This window comes from Barbus barbus, assembly GCF_936440315.1.
Source record: "Barbus barbus genome assembly, chromosome: 49".
NCBI lineage: Eukaryota > Metazoa > Chordata > Actinopteri > Cypriniformes > Cyprinidae > Barbus > Barbus barbus.
Window position 1 is genome coordinate 22412439 of NC_136727.1, and position 16197 is coordinate 22428635.

Here is a 16197-nt window from a genome sequence, read left to right on the forward strand (position 1 = left end):
ATTATGAGAAACTAAGTCATTATTATGAGAAACTATGTCATTATTATTAGAAACTATGTCATTATTATGAGAAACTATGTCATTATTACGAGAAACTAAGTCATTATTATGAGAAAGTTTCTCATTATTACGAGAAACTAAGTCATTATTATGAGAAACTATGTCATTATTACGAGAAACTAAGTCATTATTACGAGAAACTAAGTCATTATTACGAGAAACTATGTCATTATTATGAGAAACTGTGTCATTATTATGAGAAACTGTCATTATTACGAGAAACTATGTTATTATTACGAGAAACTAAGTCATTATTATGAGAAACTAAGTCATTATTATGAGAAACTTTCTCATTATTACGAGAAACTAAGTCATTATTATGAGAAACTATGTCATTATTATGAGAAACTATGTCATTATTATGAGAAACTATGTCATTATTACGAGAAACTAAGTCATTATTACGAGAAACTAAGTCATTATTACGAGAAACTATGTCATTATTATGAGAAACTGTCATTATTATGAGAAACTGTCATTATTACGAGAAACTAAGTCATTATTACGAGAAACTAAGTCATTATTACGAGAAAGTTTCTCATTATTACGAGAAACTATGTCATTATTATGAGAAACTGTCATTATTATGAGAAACTAAGTCATTATTACGAGAACGTTTCTCATTATTACGAGAAAGTTTCTCATTATTACGATAAACTAAGTCATTATTATGAGAAACTGTCATTATTATGAGAAACTGTCATTATTACTAGAAACTGTCATTATTACGAGAAACTGTCATTATTACGAGAAACTATGTCATTATTATGAGAAACTGTCATTATTATGAACGAGAAACTGTCATTATTACGAGAAACTATGTCATTATTACGAGAAACTATGTCATTATTATGAGAAACTATGTCATTATTACGAGAAACTATGTCATTATTACGAGAAACTGTCATTATTACGAGAAACTATGTCATTATTACGAGAAACTATGTCATTATTACGAGAAACTATGTCATTATTATGAGAAACTATGTCATTATTACGAGAAAGTTTCTCGTTATTACGAGAAACTGTCATTATTATGAGAAACTGTCATTATTACGAGAAAGTTTCTCGTTATTACGAGAAACTATGTCATTATTATGAGAAACTGTCATTATTATGAGAAACTATGTCATTATTATGAGAAAGTTTCTCATTATTACGAGAAACTTTTATTATTACGAGAAAATGTCATTATTACGAGAAACTATGTCATTATTATGAGAAACTATGTCATTATTATGAGAAACTGTCATTATTATGAGAAACTGTCATTATTACGAGAAAGTTTCTCATTATTACGAGAAACTATGTCATTATTACGAGAAACTATGTCATTATTATGAGAAACTAAGTCATTATTACGAGGAAGTTTCTCATTATTACGAGAACGTTTCTCATTATTACGAGAAAGTTTCTCATTATTACGAGAAAGTTTCTCATTATTATGAGAAACTATGTCATTATTACGAGAAACTGTCATTATTACGAGAAAGTTTCTCATTATTACGAGAAAGTTTCTCATTATTACGAGAAACTAAGTCATTATTATGAGAAACTATGTCATTATTACGAGAAACTGTCATTATTACGAGAAACTATGTCATTATTATTAGAAACTATGTCATTATTATGAGAAACTATGTCATTATTATGAGAAACTGTCATTATTATGAGAAACTGTCATTATTACGAGAAAGTTTCTCATTATTACGAGAAACTATGTCATTATTACGAGAAACTATGTCATTATTATGAGAAACTAAGTCATTATTACGAGGAAGTTTCTCATTATTACGAGAAAGTTTCTCATTATTACGAGAAAGTTTCTCATTATTACGAGAAACTAAGTCATTATTATGAGAAACTATGTCATTATTACGAGAAACTGTCATTATTACGAGAAACTGTCATTATTACGAGAAACTATGTCATTATTATGAGAAACTAAGTCATTATTACGAGAAAGTTTCTCATTATTACGAGAAACTAAGTCATTATTATGAGAAACTATGTCATTATTACGAGAAACTGTCATTATTACGAGAAACTATGTCATTATTATTAGAAACTATGTCATTATTATGAGAAACTATGTCATTATTATGAGAAACTATCATTATTACGAGAAACTGTCATTATTATGAGAAACTAAGTCATTATTACGAGGAAGTTTCTCATTATTACGAGAAAGTTTCTCATTATTACGAGAAAGTTTCTCATTATTACGAGAAACTAAGTCATTATTATGAGAAACTATGTCATTATTACGAGAAACTGTCATTATTACGAGAAACTGTCATTATTACGAGAAACTATGTCATTATTATGAGAAAGTTTCTCATTATTACGAGAAACTAAGTCATTATTATGAGAAACTATGTCATTATTACGAGAAACTGTCATTATTACGAGAAACTATGTCATTATTATTAGAAACTATGTCATTATTATGAGAAACTATGTCATTATTACGAGAAACTATGTCATTATTATGAGAAACTATCATTATTACGAGAAACTGTCATTATTATGAGAAACTAAGTCATTATTATGAGAAACTAAGTCATTATTATGAGAACGTTTCTCATTATTACGAGAAACTAAGTCATTATTATGAGAAACTATGTCATTATTACGAGAAACTAAGTCATTATTACGAGAAACTAAGTCATTATTACGAGAAACTATGTCATTATTATGAGAAACTGTGTCATTATTATGAGAAACTGTCATTATTACGAGAAACTATGTTATTATTACGAGAAACTAAGTCATTATTATGAGAAACTAAGTCATTATTATGAGAAACTTTCTCATTATTACGAGAAACTAAGTCATTATTATGAGAAACTATGTCATTATTATGAGAAACTATGTCATTATTACGAGAAACTAAGTCATTATTACGAGAAACTAAGTCATTATTACGAGAAACTATGTCATTATTATGAGAAACTGTCATAATTATTACGAGAAACTAAGTCATTATTATGAGAAACTATGTCATTATTATGAGAAACTATGTCATTATTACGAGAAACTAAGTCATTATTACGAGAAACTAAGTCATTATTATGAGAAACTTTCTCATTATTACGAGAAACTAAGTCATTATTATGAGAAACTATGTCATTATTATGAGAAACTATGTCATTATTACGAGAAACTAAGTCATTATTACGAGAAACTAAGTCATTATTACGAGAAACTATGTCATTATTATGAGAAACTGTCATTATTATGAGAAACTGTCATTATTACGAGAAACTAAGTCATTATTACGAGAAACTAAGTCATTATTATGAGAAAGTTTCTCATTATTATGAGAAACTATGTCATTATTACGAGAAACTAAGTCATTATTACGAGAAACTAAGTCATTATTACGAGAAACTAAGTCATTATTACGAGAAACTATGTCATTATTATGAGAAACTGTCATTATTACGAGAAACTGTCATTATTACGAGAAACTATGTCATTATTATGAGAAACTGTCATTATTATGAGAAACTGTCATTATTACGAGAAACTAAGTCATTATTACGAGAAACTAAGTCATTATTACGAGAAACTAAGTCATTATTATGAGAAAGTTTCTCATTATTACGAGAAACTAAGTCATTATTATGAGAAACTAAGTCATTATTATGAGAAACTAAGTCATTATTATGAGAAACTATGTCATTATTACGAGAAACTAAGTCATTATTATGAGAAACTATGTCATTATTACGAGAAACTAAGTCATTATTATGAGAAACTAAGTCATTATTACGAGAAACTATGTCATTATTACGAGAAACTATGTCATTATTACGAGAAACTATGTCATTATTACGAGAAACTAAGTCATTATTACGAGAAACTAAGTCATTATTATGAGAAAGTTTCTCATTATTACGAGAAACTAAGTCATTATTACGAGAAACTATGTCATTATTATGAGAAACTGTCATTATTACGAGAAACTATGTCATTATTATGAGAAACTGTCATTACGAGAAACTATGTCATTATTATGAGAAACTAAGTCATTATTATGAGAAACTATGTCATTATTATGAGAAACTGTCATTATTACGAGAAAGTTTCTCATTATTACGAGAAAGTTTCTCATTATTACGAGAAACTATGTCATTATTATGAGAAACTGTCATTATTATGAGAAACTGTCATTATTATGAGAAACTGTCATTATTACGAGAAACTAAGTCATTATTACGAGAAACTAAGTCATTATTACGAGAAACTATGTCATTATTATGAGAAACTATGTCATTATTACGAGAAACTAAGTCATTATTACGAGAAACTAAGTCATTATTACGAGAAACTAAGTCATTATTATGAGAAACTATGTCATTATTACGAGAAACTAAGTCATTATTACGAGAAACTAAGTCATTATTACGAGAAACTAAGTCATTATTACGAGAAACTATGTCATTATTATGAGAAACTGTCATTATTACGAGAAACTATGTCATTATTATGAGAAACTGTCATTACGAGAAACTATGTCATTATTATGAGAAACTAAGTCATTATTATGAGAAACTATGTCATTATTATGAGAAACTGTCATTATTACGAGAAAGTTTCTCATTATTACGAGAAAGTTTCTCATTATTACGAGAAAGTTTCTCATTATTACGAGAAACTATGTCATTATTACGAGAAACTATGTCATCATTATGAGAAACTATGTCATTATTATGAGAAACTGTCATTATTACGAGAAACTATGTCATTATTATGAGAAACTGTCATTATTATGAGAAACTGTCATTATTACGAGAAACTGTCATTATTATGAGAAACTATGTCATTATTACGAGAAACTATGTCATTATTACGAGAAACTATGTCATTATTATGAGAAACTGTCATTATTACGAGAAACTATGTCATTATTATGAGAAACTAAGTCATTATTATGAGGAAGTTTCTCATTATTACGAGAAACTAAGTCATTATTATGAGAAACTGTCATTATTACGAGAAACTGTCATTATTATGAGAAACTGTCATTATTATGAGAAACTGTCATTATTACGAGAAACTGTCATTATTACGAGAAATTAAGTCATTATTACGAGAAACTAAGTCATTATTACGAGAAACTAAGTCATTATTACGAGAAACTAAGTCATTATTACGAGAAACTATGTCATTATTACGAGAAACTATGTCATTATTACGAGAAACTTATGTCATTATTATGAGAAACTGTCATTATTACGAGAAACTATGTCATTATTATGAGAAACTAAGTCAATATTATGAGAAACTATGTCATTATTACGAGAAACTAAGTCATTATTATGAGAAACTGTCATTATTACGAGAAACTATGTCATTATTATGAGAAACTAAGTCATTATTATGAGAAACTATGTCATTATTATGAGAAACTATGTCATTATTACGAGAAACTATGTCATTATTACGAGAAACTAAGTCATTATTATGAGAAACTGTCATTATTACGAGAAACTATGTCATTATTATGAGAAACTAAGTCATTATTATGAGAAACTATGTCATTATTATGAGAAACTGTCAATATTACGAGAAACTATGTCATTATTATGAGAAACTGTCATTATTACGAGAAACTGTCATTATTACGCGAAACTATGTCATTATTATGAGAAACTATGTCATTATTACGAGAAACTAAGTCATTATTATGAGAAAGTTTCTCATTATTACGAGAAACTGTCATTATTATGAGAAACTGTCATTGTTATGAGAAACTAAGTCATTATTATGAGAAACTGTCATTATTATGAGAAGCTAAGTCATTATAATGAGAAACTGTCATTATTATGAGAAACTAAGTCATTATTACGAGAAACTGTCATTATTACGAGAAACTAAGTCATTGTTACGAGAAACTAAGTCATTATTACGAAAAACTATGTCATTATTATGAGAAATTATGAGTAAGTCTTTTTTTTTTTTTTTAAGGAGGAAGTCATTATTACGAGAAAGTTTCTCAATATAACGAGAAACTAAGTCATAATTATGAGAAAGTATCTCATTATTATGACTTACAGAATTATATTTTTTCTTAAGGTGCTTCCGTAGAAACGCAGACCTGCCAACCTGTATGCATTTTGCATAGCGGGCACGCATTTTGACCTCAAAGTACGCAGGTACGATTTGTCACTTTAAACTATGCAAAAACCTGGTGACGCCTTTGTGCAGCACAAACCAATCAAGCAACAGCAAAGAAAGAGCACTTCGACCAATCAGAGCGCTGGGTTCATTCCCCATCTAGCAAGTGGGATGATTGACAAATGCGTAGACCTATCATTAAAAAGAGACTACAAATAGACAGCAAAATAAAATCCCGCTCTGTCTCGTACCTTTTTTACTCCCGCCATCTGATTTCTTAAAAGAGGACAGTACACACGGTACTTACAATTAAGGTAAACGGGTTGGGGTGGATGTGGAAAGTTAAAATATTGAGTTGAGTTAACTTAATCCTCTGGAGTCGATGTGATCGCATTGATATTCTAGACGAACTGTGAATAAAATAAAAGCACATTCATATTCAGTCAGATCTGCTGCGGTTTATTTGTGTTCGTATAGCTGCACTCACTGAACAGCGTCCATTAGGGCTTTTAGTCCAAAAAAGTGCACGTACTTGGATAAATACTGATATATGTATTTATCAGAGAGAAAATATTGATATTTATCTCCTATATCGTATTTATTGGAGTTCTGTAGTACACGTCTTTTTTTTTTTTTTTAGAAAAAACGATTTTCATTCAAACAAGTCGACATAAACTACACATTCGAGTTAATCGATGAAATCAATTTATCGCCCAGCCCTAGTAAGAGCACACTAGATGATAGATAACCTTAAAGCCCAAACATGCAATTTAGGGCACTGTGTTGTTCATATTCTGGGCTCATTTGCTTGCCAGTTACTGTATATAGTGTGCATAATCAATAAAGTGTATAGTGAATTTGAGAATTGAGAGAGAAATTTCCGCATGAAATAAAAATTTACGATATTTATTTTGTTTGCACACATTGCTAATATTAAGGTGAACAATTAATATGTGCAAGTTATTTCGCTGAAAAAAATAGTTTGTGTTGGTCATCTTTAATCAAAATCTCTGCTCAATATTCCGTTTCAGATGGAAATACGTCACCATACTGAAATATAGTCAGCAGCAAATTCTGGGGCGGGTTGCATAAACTGTTTAGACTAGTCTTAAAAAGTTAGTCATCTAATTAGTTTTCTTCAAGACTGGTCATAACTTTTTTTTAATTCAGTTATGAAAAGGTAGATTGGTCTTATTTGTATTGGAAAAGTAAGACTTATTACCCCTTTGCAACTGCTAGTTGGTCAAACTAGTTCTTAAGACACAGTCTTAACATGGTGGCTAAGTTTATGCAACTGGCCCCAGGTTTATGCGGACTTTAATACTTAGAGTGCCCAGAACTTTGACATGGAAAGCTTATAAGGAATGTATTTGCTACATTTGTATAAGCAGTACACATCAAAACAGGCAGAATAAAAAAGCAGTACGTACTTTGTTTACATTTCATTTCTTCGGGAGTTATTGTTCGCGTCCGTTATGGAATAAATTACGCTCAAAAACAGCGTCTTGGTAGTAAAAAAAACAACACTATGCTGTAGCATACAGTTTTACAAACAGAATGAGACCGTCCACGGAAAAAAAAGTCTCAGAAAAGCGGAATATAGTTTATTTGAATTTGGCGCTCCCTCCTGCCAGCCGTGACGCAGGCTATGACGCTGTCATCTGAGCGGGGCGTAACTTAGCGATCTGCTTTATCCATAAAAAACATTTTTTTTTATTTTTTTTATACATTTTATGTGTGTGTGGGGAATGTGGCCGTATCTGCATGATTATAATCTGTATGGACGGACTTGTTTATTACCGACTCTATGACGGCTATCATTGTGATTCATTGATCAGCTATTATTGATTATATGGCCCATCTGTATGATTATCGTCTGAATGGAAGCACATCAGCGTGTGATTACTGACTATATGACCATGTCTGCCAATATCACTTCATGTCTGGCAATCAGAATACTTCAGTATACATACTATATACAAAGCATTTTTTTCTATTTTTTTCCTTTTTTATTGCTCAAATAATTATTTTTGTACTTTTTTAGTGCTCAAATCACTTATATGATGTCTAAAATTCTGTCTATTATTTTATAATTGAAAAACTATGCAGGAATATGTATAATGACTAAAATAGCTTGTATAATTCTGCAATCCATTTGGTGGTTATTTTTCCTCAAACAGGGGGGTGGGGGGGACTATAAATAGTTTCAGAAAAAATATTGCAGGAATCTCATTTTTCATGGTATCTTCAAATTTGAAATGTGAACTCATGAGACGTGGCTTTCGATCCATTACTTTTCTGGATTGCTCCAGGGCTTATTTCATGTATTTGTATATGAAATAAAAAAACATTCAGTGTGGAAAAATATTTTTCAAGGCACGTCAGTGCCTATAACTTTTTATCTTTTTGAGCATTATCAACTCTGGATGATAGATAGTAAAGCCTAGAGTGTCTTCTTTCCAAAGATACCTAATTTGTTTAAGCACACTTTGTCAGGAACTGTTACCATTTTAATTTAGGTAGGTTATTTTCACCTGCGAGGCCCAAAATGGGGGGCGAAGGTTAACAGGTTAAAGAGCGCCAAAACCATTTTGTTTGAATTTCATTATGAATTATTACGTTATGTTTTTATCATGAATCTGGCTGGTAGATATAGGTCTGGAGCGATAATTACTTTATTGACTTACAGTGTCACACAATGTACAATAACTTTAATATATAATTCTAATTCTATGAGAGTAGCAGAGTTCACACCACAACTATAACGACATTGACACAGAGCACTAAAAATCACTTTTAGCATGATTTCCAGCTCATGAACAATAAAAAACATTGATAGCCAATCAGAATCCATCCTGCTTTAAAGGTCCCATGGCATGAAAATTTCATTTTATGAGGTTTTTTAACATTAATATGAGTTCCCCTAGCCTGTCTATGGTCCCCCAGTGGCTAGAAATGGCGATAGGGGTAAACCGAGCCCTGGGTATCCTGCTTCGCCTCTGAGAAAATGAAAGCTCAGATGGCCCGATCTGGAATCTTCCCTTTATGTCGTCATACGGGAAAAGGTTACCTCCCCTTTCTCTGCTTTGCCCGCCCATGAAAAAATGAGCTACGACTGTGCGAGGAGAGCGAGAGACATCATGGCTTGCAAACGAGCGAAGCACTGTTTTTTGGCACTTCAGATCTGTTCTACTCTATGAACTGTCACATACTGTAATACAACTGAATGCCCAATAAAGCTGTTCACATTTACATATTTTCTGTTGTCATACATAAAACAAGTATAAATAGTAAACACGACCCATTAATAATACATGTTAACCCTGAATCACTCTCACTATACTCCTTAAATCCTGATTTATAATCGTAACATCGTCTGATAAAATCAATATGCATCTAACTTACACTAAAAAGCGAATAAATGCAGTGGTTTTGGCTATATTACTGTTTTGCGTCTGAGTAATAAACTATGCGCATATTAACAAACAAATTATGTTCATATTTAAAAGTCCAAACAGTCAGTAAGCGACAACTGCTTGGAAACGCTGTATTTGTAAATGATTTATTGATGAGTCTGCTGCTTTAAGGCAAACTGAAAGAGTTGCTTCTCTGCCGCTCGCTAGAGAGGCGACACTGCGCCGGTAGTCAGACCTCGCGCTTGCGGGGCAGTACTGGAGACATCTTCCAACTGAATGATAGGTTTTTTTTTTTTTAAATAGTCGCTATGTTTGTTAGTATGTACCTGTTATGAGAAAAAAGCCGCCAAAAGGGTCTGAAAGTTACTAAATATTGTATCCAGACACAATATTTTAAACTAACCATTCGGAGACGTCCTGCTGTAGGTGCTGAGTTGCAACTTCTTCATCCGGTGCTTCTCCATCCGGATCAGATTCTGGGTCAAACTGAAAAGCTTGAAAGACTGCGTGTCTACGAGCCATTGCGATACATCCACTGTCAACATTAGCGCATGGTACCGTGGCCGCGAGCTGCAGGACACACCCACCCTCCACCTTGCCCCGCCTCTCTCCTTCTCATTAGCATTTAAAGCTACAGACACAGAAATGGCACGTCCTAAGGAAAGACTTCAGATACAGTACTAGGGACCACTTAGGCCTAAGTGGTCCCTAGCATCCAAAAAAACAGCATGTCATGTCATGGGACCTTTAAAGAGCTATATATATGCAGCGCTCTTATAATAAACAGAATGTTATTGTCTGTGGATGTGGACGCTAATAATAGTTATTGTTAACATTATATTTGTAGTTCTCGGTGTGAATGGGTCTTAACTCGCTGTATAAGTAAGGTTTGTGTTTTAGACTTTCTTCCTGAAAGTGTAAACTCTCTTAGGCAAGCATGTTTATTTTTGTAACTTAAAGTAAAGTAAACTTACTAAAAGTATGTTGTTAATTTCCCATTTTTTGTTAAAGGTTTGATTTTGTATTTATTCATTTGTTTTTGTTTATTTATCATTTAGAGTGAGTGGCATAAAATGGTCTTAAAATGACATTAATATAATTTATTTCTGGGGCAATATATAGCCCAACAAAAAGTAGTTATCCTGACCGGCCTAAGTAGATGCGTGAGGTTATGTAAGAAACGCTGGACTGAAACAGCACCACACAGATCAGGTTTGTAATTGTCGTGCTCAGTTTGTGTGGGATGTGTAGGGCATATAAAGCGTTATAAATGGGGTCGCTCTCCCTCATGTCCTGTTGAGATGCCTGAGCTTCGTTCTACTTTCCTTGAATGGCTTCAGTCAGTAACGAGGACCAGCATTTCCAATTAGCAGCTTATTAGTAGGCCAGCAAGAAACAACGGTATACAGTAGGAATTGTTGTAGTGTTCTTTACTATCGTTTTTTTGAATACTGAACAGTTCCTATTCAAGTATGCATTTGTCAAAATACTACATTGAGAAGGGGGTGCTTTTATTCTATAATTGATTGTAGTGGTTTTATTTAGAAATAAATCAAAAACAATTGATCACATCCCTGATAGTACTGTATACCTCAACCCACTAGACCCCTCTATCTAAGTGCATACTGTTTTCTACGATAGTGATGGTATGAAAGCTTTGAACCCTTACAATATCGGTCTCATTCATTCATTCATTCAATATGGACATGTGTTTAGGTTGTTTTAATATAGATAAAATTAACATTCTCAATAATTAAATATTCATTTATAGGCAAAGACTGATTTATCACTGCATGTAAGTTATAAACATAAAATACAGTGATTATATGATACAATAGCCAGCAACCACTAGTGTCGTCTGTGAATATTATGTAATAAATAGTGTCACTGTTGCTTGTCAGATAGTCTGTTTTATTTGTTAAGCTGTTATATCACAAAACAACAATGCATGACCGTTTGACACATGACAAACATTTTGGACGATCTTGAATGTTCCGGATATAAACACAAACTGCATTACGGTCATTTACCAAATTATCATTTGTGTGAAAGTATTATGAAGCCTGTAAATGAGACTTGGGAAAAAAGGCCAGAGACGGGACACAATAAAGATGGACACAAACAGCACAGTAATGAAATGTAATGAAGAATCATAAATTGCACAATTTGTAATAGCTTGAGATGGATTTAATGAAGGTCCCATCAATAGAAAAACTCAGTTCTGACTTTCTTTTTAAAAGAGATGGTGGACCAAATATAATAACCTCAGCTTTATCATTATTAAATTTCAGAACATTATGTAACCAGATTTTAAATTGTCATCAACACAGGCATTTAATGAGTCAAGAGGAAGAGCAGATGCAGAGCAAGCAAATATGTCAAATTGCAGGTCATCAGCATAAAAATGACAACTGAGCAAAAACAACTGCTCATGCTAAGTGTGTCACATCTTTGTTTGGATCGACCAGTTCGGCCTGTAATAGAGCAAACAAATAGCAAGAACATTTGGTATTAGAATCTATGGAAGCCCATTTCCATCACTGAATAGAAAATTAAAAAAAAGGTCATTGCGACTTATCTTACAATTCTTAATTTTCTTCTCATAATTGCATGATGCAAACTCGCAATTCTGACTTTTTTCTCGCAAATGCGAGTTTATATCTCACAATTCTGACTTTTTCACACAATTCTGACTTTTTTCTCGCAAATGCGAGTTTATATCTCACAATTCTGACTTTTTCACACAATTCTGACTTTTTTCTCGCAAATGCGAGTTTATATCTCACAATTCTGACTTTTTCACACAATTCTGACTTTTTTCTCGCAAATGCGAGTTTATATCTCACAATTCTGACTTTTTCACACAATTCTGACTTTTTTCTCGCAAATGCGAGTTTATATCTCACAATTCTGACTTTTTCACACAATTCTGACTTTTTTCTCGCAAATGCGAGTTTATATCTCACAATTCTGACTTTTTCACACAATTCTGACTTTTTTCTCGCAAATGCGAGTTTATATCTCACAATTCTGACTTTTTCACACAATTCAGACTTTTTTCTTAGAATTGTGAGCTATAAAGCCCAATTTTGAGGGGAAAAAGACTGATATGTTCTCAGAATTGCGAGTTTACATCTTACAATTCTGACTTAACTCGCAATTGTGTGTTATAAAGTCAGAATTGCAAGATATAGCCTAAACTAGCAATTCAGAGAAAAAAAGTCACAATAAAAAAGGTTATTGCGACTTATCTCACAATTCTTACTTCTATTCTCATAATTGCATGATACAAACTTGCAATTCTGACTTTTTTCTCAGAATTGTCAGATATAAACAGATATAAACAATTTTGAGTTATAAAGTCAGAATTTTGAGATACAAACTCGCAATTCTGAGAAAAAAGTCAGAATTACATGATAAAAACTTGGAATTCTGAATTTATCTCGCTATTCTGTTTATATCTCAGAATTCTAACTTTTTTCACGCAATTCTGACTGTTTTCTTTGGTGAGATATAAACTCGCAATTGCAAGTTATAAAGTCCAATTTTGAGGGGGAAAAAAGACTATGTTCTCAGAATTGTGAGTTTGTATCATGCAATTCTGAGAAAAAAGTCAGAATTGCAAAATGTAAACTCACAATTGAGAGAAAGAAGTCAGAATTGTGAGAATTTTTACATTAATTTTTTATTCATTGGTGCAAACGGACTTTCATAGGAATCGGCTCAATGGCTAGCTTGTAAAAAAAATGCTAATCAAAATTGGTTATGAAAAATTATGATCAGTGCATCCCTAGTTTTTCAATTGTACATAGTGTTTGTAATTTTTTAATTAATATTATGCAGTCACGTTAATGCTCATTGATTTTCAGTGAGTTCAAATTTGTGAAAGGTTGACACAACATCGCTGCTGCACTGCTGTTTCAATATATTCTTCTCCCCTTTGGAGCTTAACTATTTAGGAATATTGCATTAGAAAAAATCTAACAAATTAGAGAGACAAACCCCTTGTTGTTGTTTTCAGATGAACTCTTCTGTCTAGCAGTGGTGAGTGAATGTCTTATTGCACATCTCTAGCAGGTGCGAGCGCATTGACTTAAAACGATAGAGCAGCTAAAGCTGACAGTGGGAATTCACACTCAAACATGTCCAGCAGGGCTTTATCACGAATGCCTGTAATGCAATTTTAGGCTCTGCTGGATCAATACTTCAATTAAAGTTATTTTAACCTGAATGAAGCAGTCGATGGCAGCTCAGCCTTCCTGAGGCATTAAACTCATTGCATCTAGACTTCAAAGACAGCTTCAATTTTGAGGGCATGTGAAACACTCATCTGTCTGTTTTTGTAATAGTTGATGAGAGCCGAACGCGTGTGTTAGGTAAAACGACGATTAGATTGAAGGCATTGTTAGAGATGGGTGCCGCTCTGTGTGTCTTCGAGCTGATGGGATTTAGGCTAATGTAATAAAGGCTCTGAGATCAGCAGATACCAGCTGTGTTTCTAGGGCTGCACAGCATTCTGGGAAACGCTCTCGAGGTACATTAATGGAAGGTTTGTTTCGTTTAGCCGGTATGCGGTTTGATTAATATCCAGGCAGTTTATATTCTGTCGATTAAACTGTTCATCCAAAAATGAAAATTCTGCCATTTATTTATTTACTCTCAAGTAAGTATTCCCTTTTTTCTGTGAATTTAGAGCATGTTATTGCAGTGTTGAGCATTGTAGCCCATCACAGACATGTCTGTTGGGTGTGTGAACGCAATGACCAATCAGAGGTGTTGAAGTTAGTCAGAATGCAGTCAGAACCACTCTAAATGCTGTTTTTTTCCATTAAGTGCACATCAATGACTGTTCCACACCCTCGTCAATCCTTTCATTTTAGGCAACAAAGTGTTAAACAAACAGTGTAAATAAGAGTGTGCTGTGTAGACAGCTTCACTGATAATAATGGGTGTTTTCACAAGAGCGCAGAGCTAATTGAGCTCGTGTTGAAGTGATTGACAGATTCAGTGGTTATAAAGGAAGCACTCTTTGCTTGCTTCTGTTTATGACCCAGTCATAATTTGAACCATTATTTTTTTCTTATGTCTGGATTGACAACCATATTTATATGCAGGATTGAATCTGAAAATGCAGTTATTGACAGCAGACTGGACAAGAAAAAATCTGATACTGTATACTGATACTGTGCAAAATGGAATGGAAGTCTTTCAAACTAATGAACCTGCCACTTGCTGTGTTTCTTTGTTTTTCTTTTGTCTTTGTACTTCAAAGAACGTGCTTTGTAACTTGGAAAAACCACAACATTTGTGAAACGTGAAACATTTTGAATGCAGTTTTTGTTGTATAATTTTAAATAAATTTTTTGTTTAATTTTTATATTTCATGTTTTTGTATTGGTGCAATGGTGCCTTTAAATAGGATTTTAAATGTTCCTTTTGTGTTCATTTTGTAAAAAAGTTTTGAAATTTGTTAAACAAAAAAAAATCCAGAAATTTCCAAATTTGGAAAAATATAGTGATATATAAGGGTAAGGCTGAGAAATAGTTAAACATTTATATCATTCCAAACACATTAAACTTTTGTTCATCTTCAAAACACGGGTATTCAAAATATTAACAGTTTCTGCCCTTCCATTCACCAGAAATGTTGGTGCTTCAAAAAGTTCATAAAGACATTGTAAATGGATTCCATATGAATCAAGTGGTTTAATCCAAGTCTTCTGAAGAGACATGATTGTTTTATATGATGAACAGATTACTCATTTAGGTTTTTATTCACACGTAAACATTGATCAACACACATACACTGCCATTCAAAACTTTTGGATCAGCAAGATTTTTTGTTTTTTAAAGAAGTGTGTTTTGCTCATCAAGGCTGCATTTATTTGATCCAAAATAGAGAAAAAATGATGTGAAATATTATTACAATTTAAAACAACAGTTTTCTGTTTTATTATAACACTGCTGGTTATACTCTGTATAATTGTGTATGTGACAAATAAAAATCTTGAATTTATTCCTGTGAAGCAAAGCTGAATTTTCTGCATCAAATGATCCGGCAGAAATTATTCTAATATGCTGATTTATTATCAATGTTGGAAACAGTTGTGCTGCAGTTTTTTTTTTTTTTTGAACCTGTGATACTTTTTTCAGTATTCTTTTGATGAATAAAAAGTAAAAAAAGAGCAGCATATACTTTTACTTTACTTTTACTTTTGTCATTTAGCAGACGCTTTTGTCCAAAGCGACTTACAAATAAGAAAAAGTAACTAAAACTAAAAGTTACAACTCTATAAATACTATATACCTACATATTTAAGAAAATAAAGAAATTAAATAAAATTGACACATGCATATAACATGTCAATAATAAACAAATAAATGGAAAAACTAAAATATAAAGCTTATATAAAAAGCTTTAGAAATACTTCTATCCCTTGGTGGAGTCGCACGGTAGAGTTGATCGTCTTTACACTCTTCGGTCTTCACACTAAGAGGGCTTCACACGACGACTGCCGCGACCGCTGCCGCGGTATAATAACCTTTTTTATACCAATCCAACAAATCACCATTTTAATTCAGCTGGACCCACTTT

The 16197-nt window shown here is 32.2% G+C and overlaps 1 protein-coding gene across 2 annotated transcripts in view; it reads left to right on the forward strand.

Annotated features, from left to right (window-relative positions):
• Window positions 1–16197, forward strand: part of LOC306867767 (inositol hexakisphosphate kinase 1-like) — a 95358-nt gene that overhangs the window by 36338 nt on the left and 42823 nt on the right. The window lies entirely within an intron of this gene.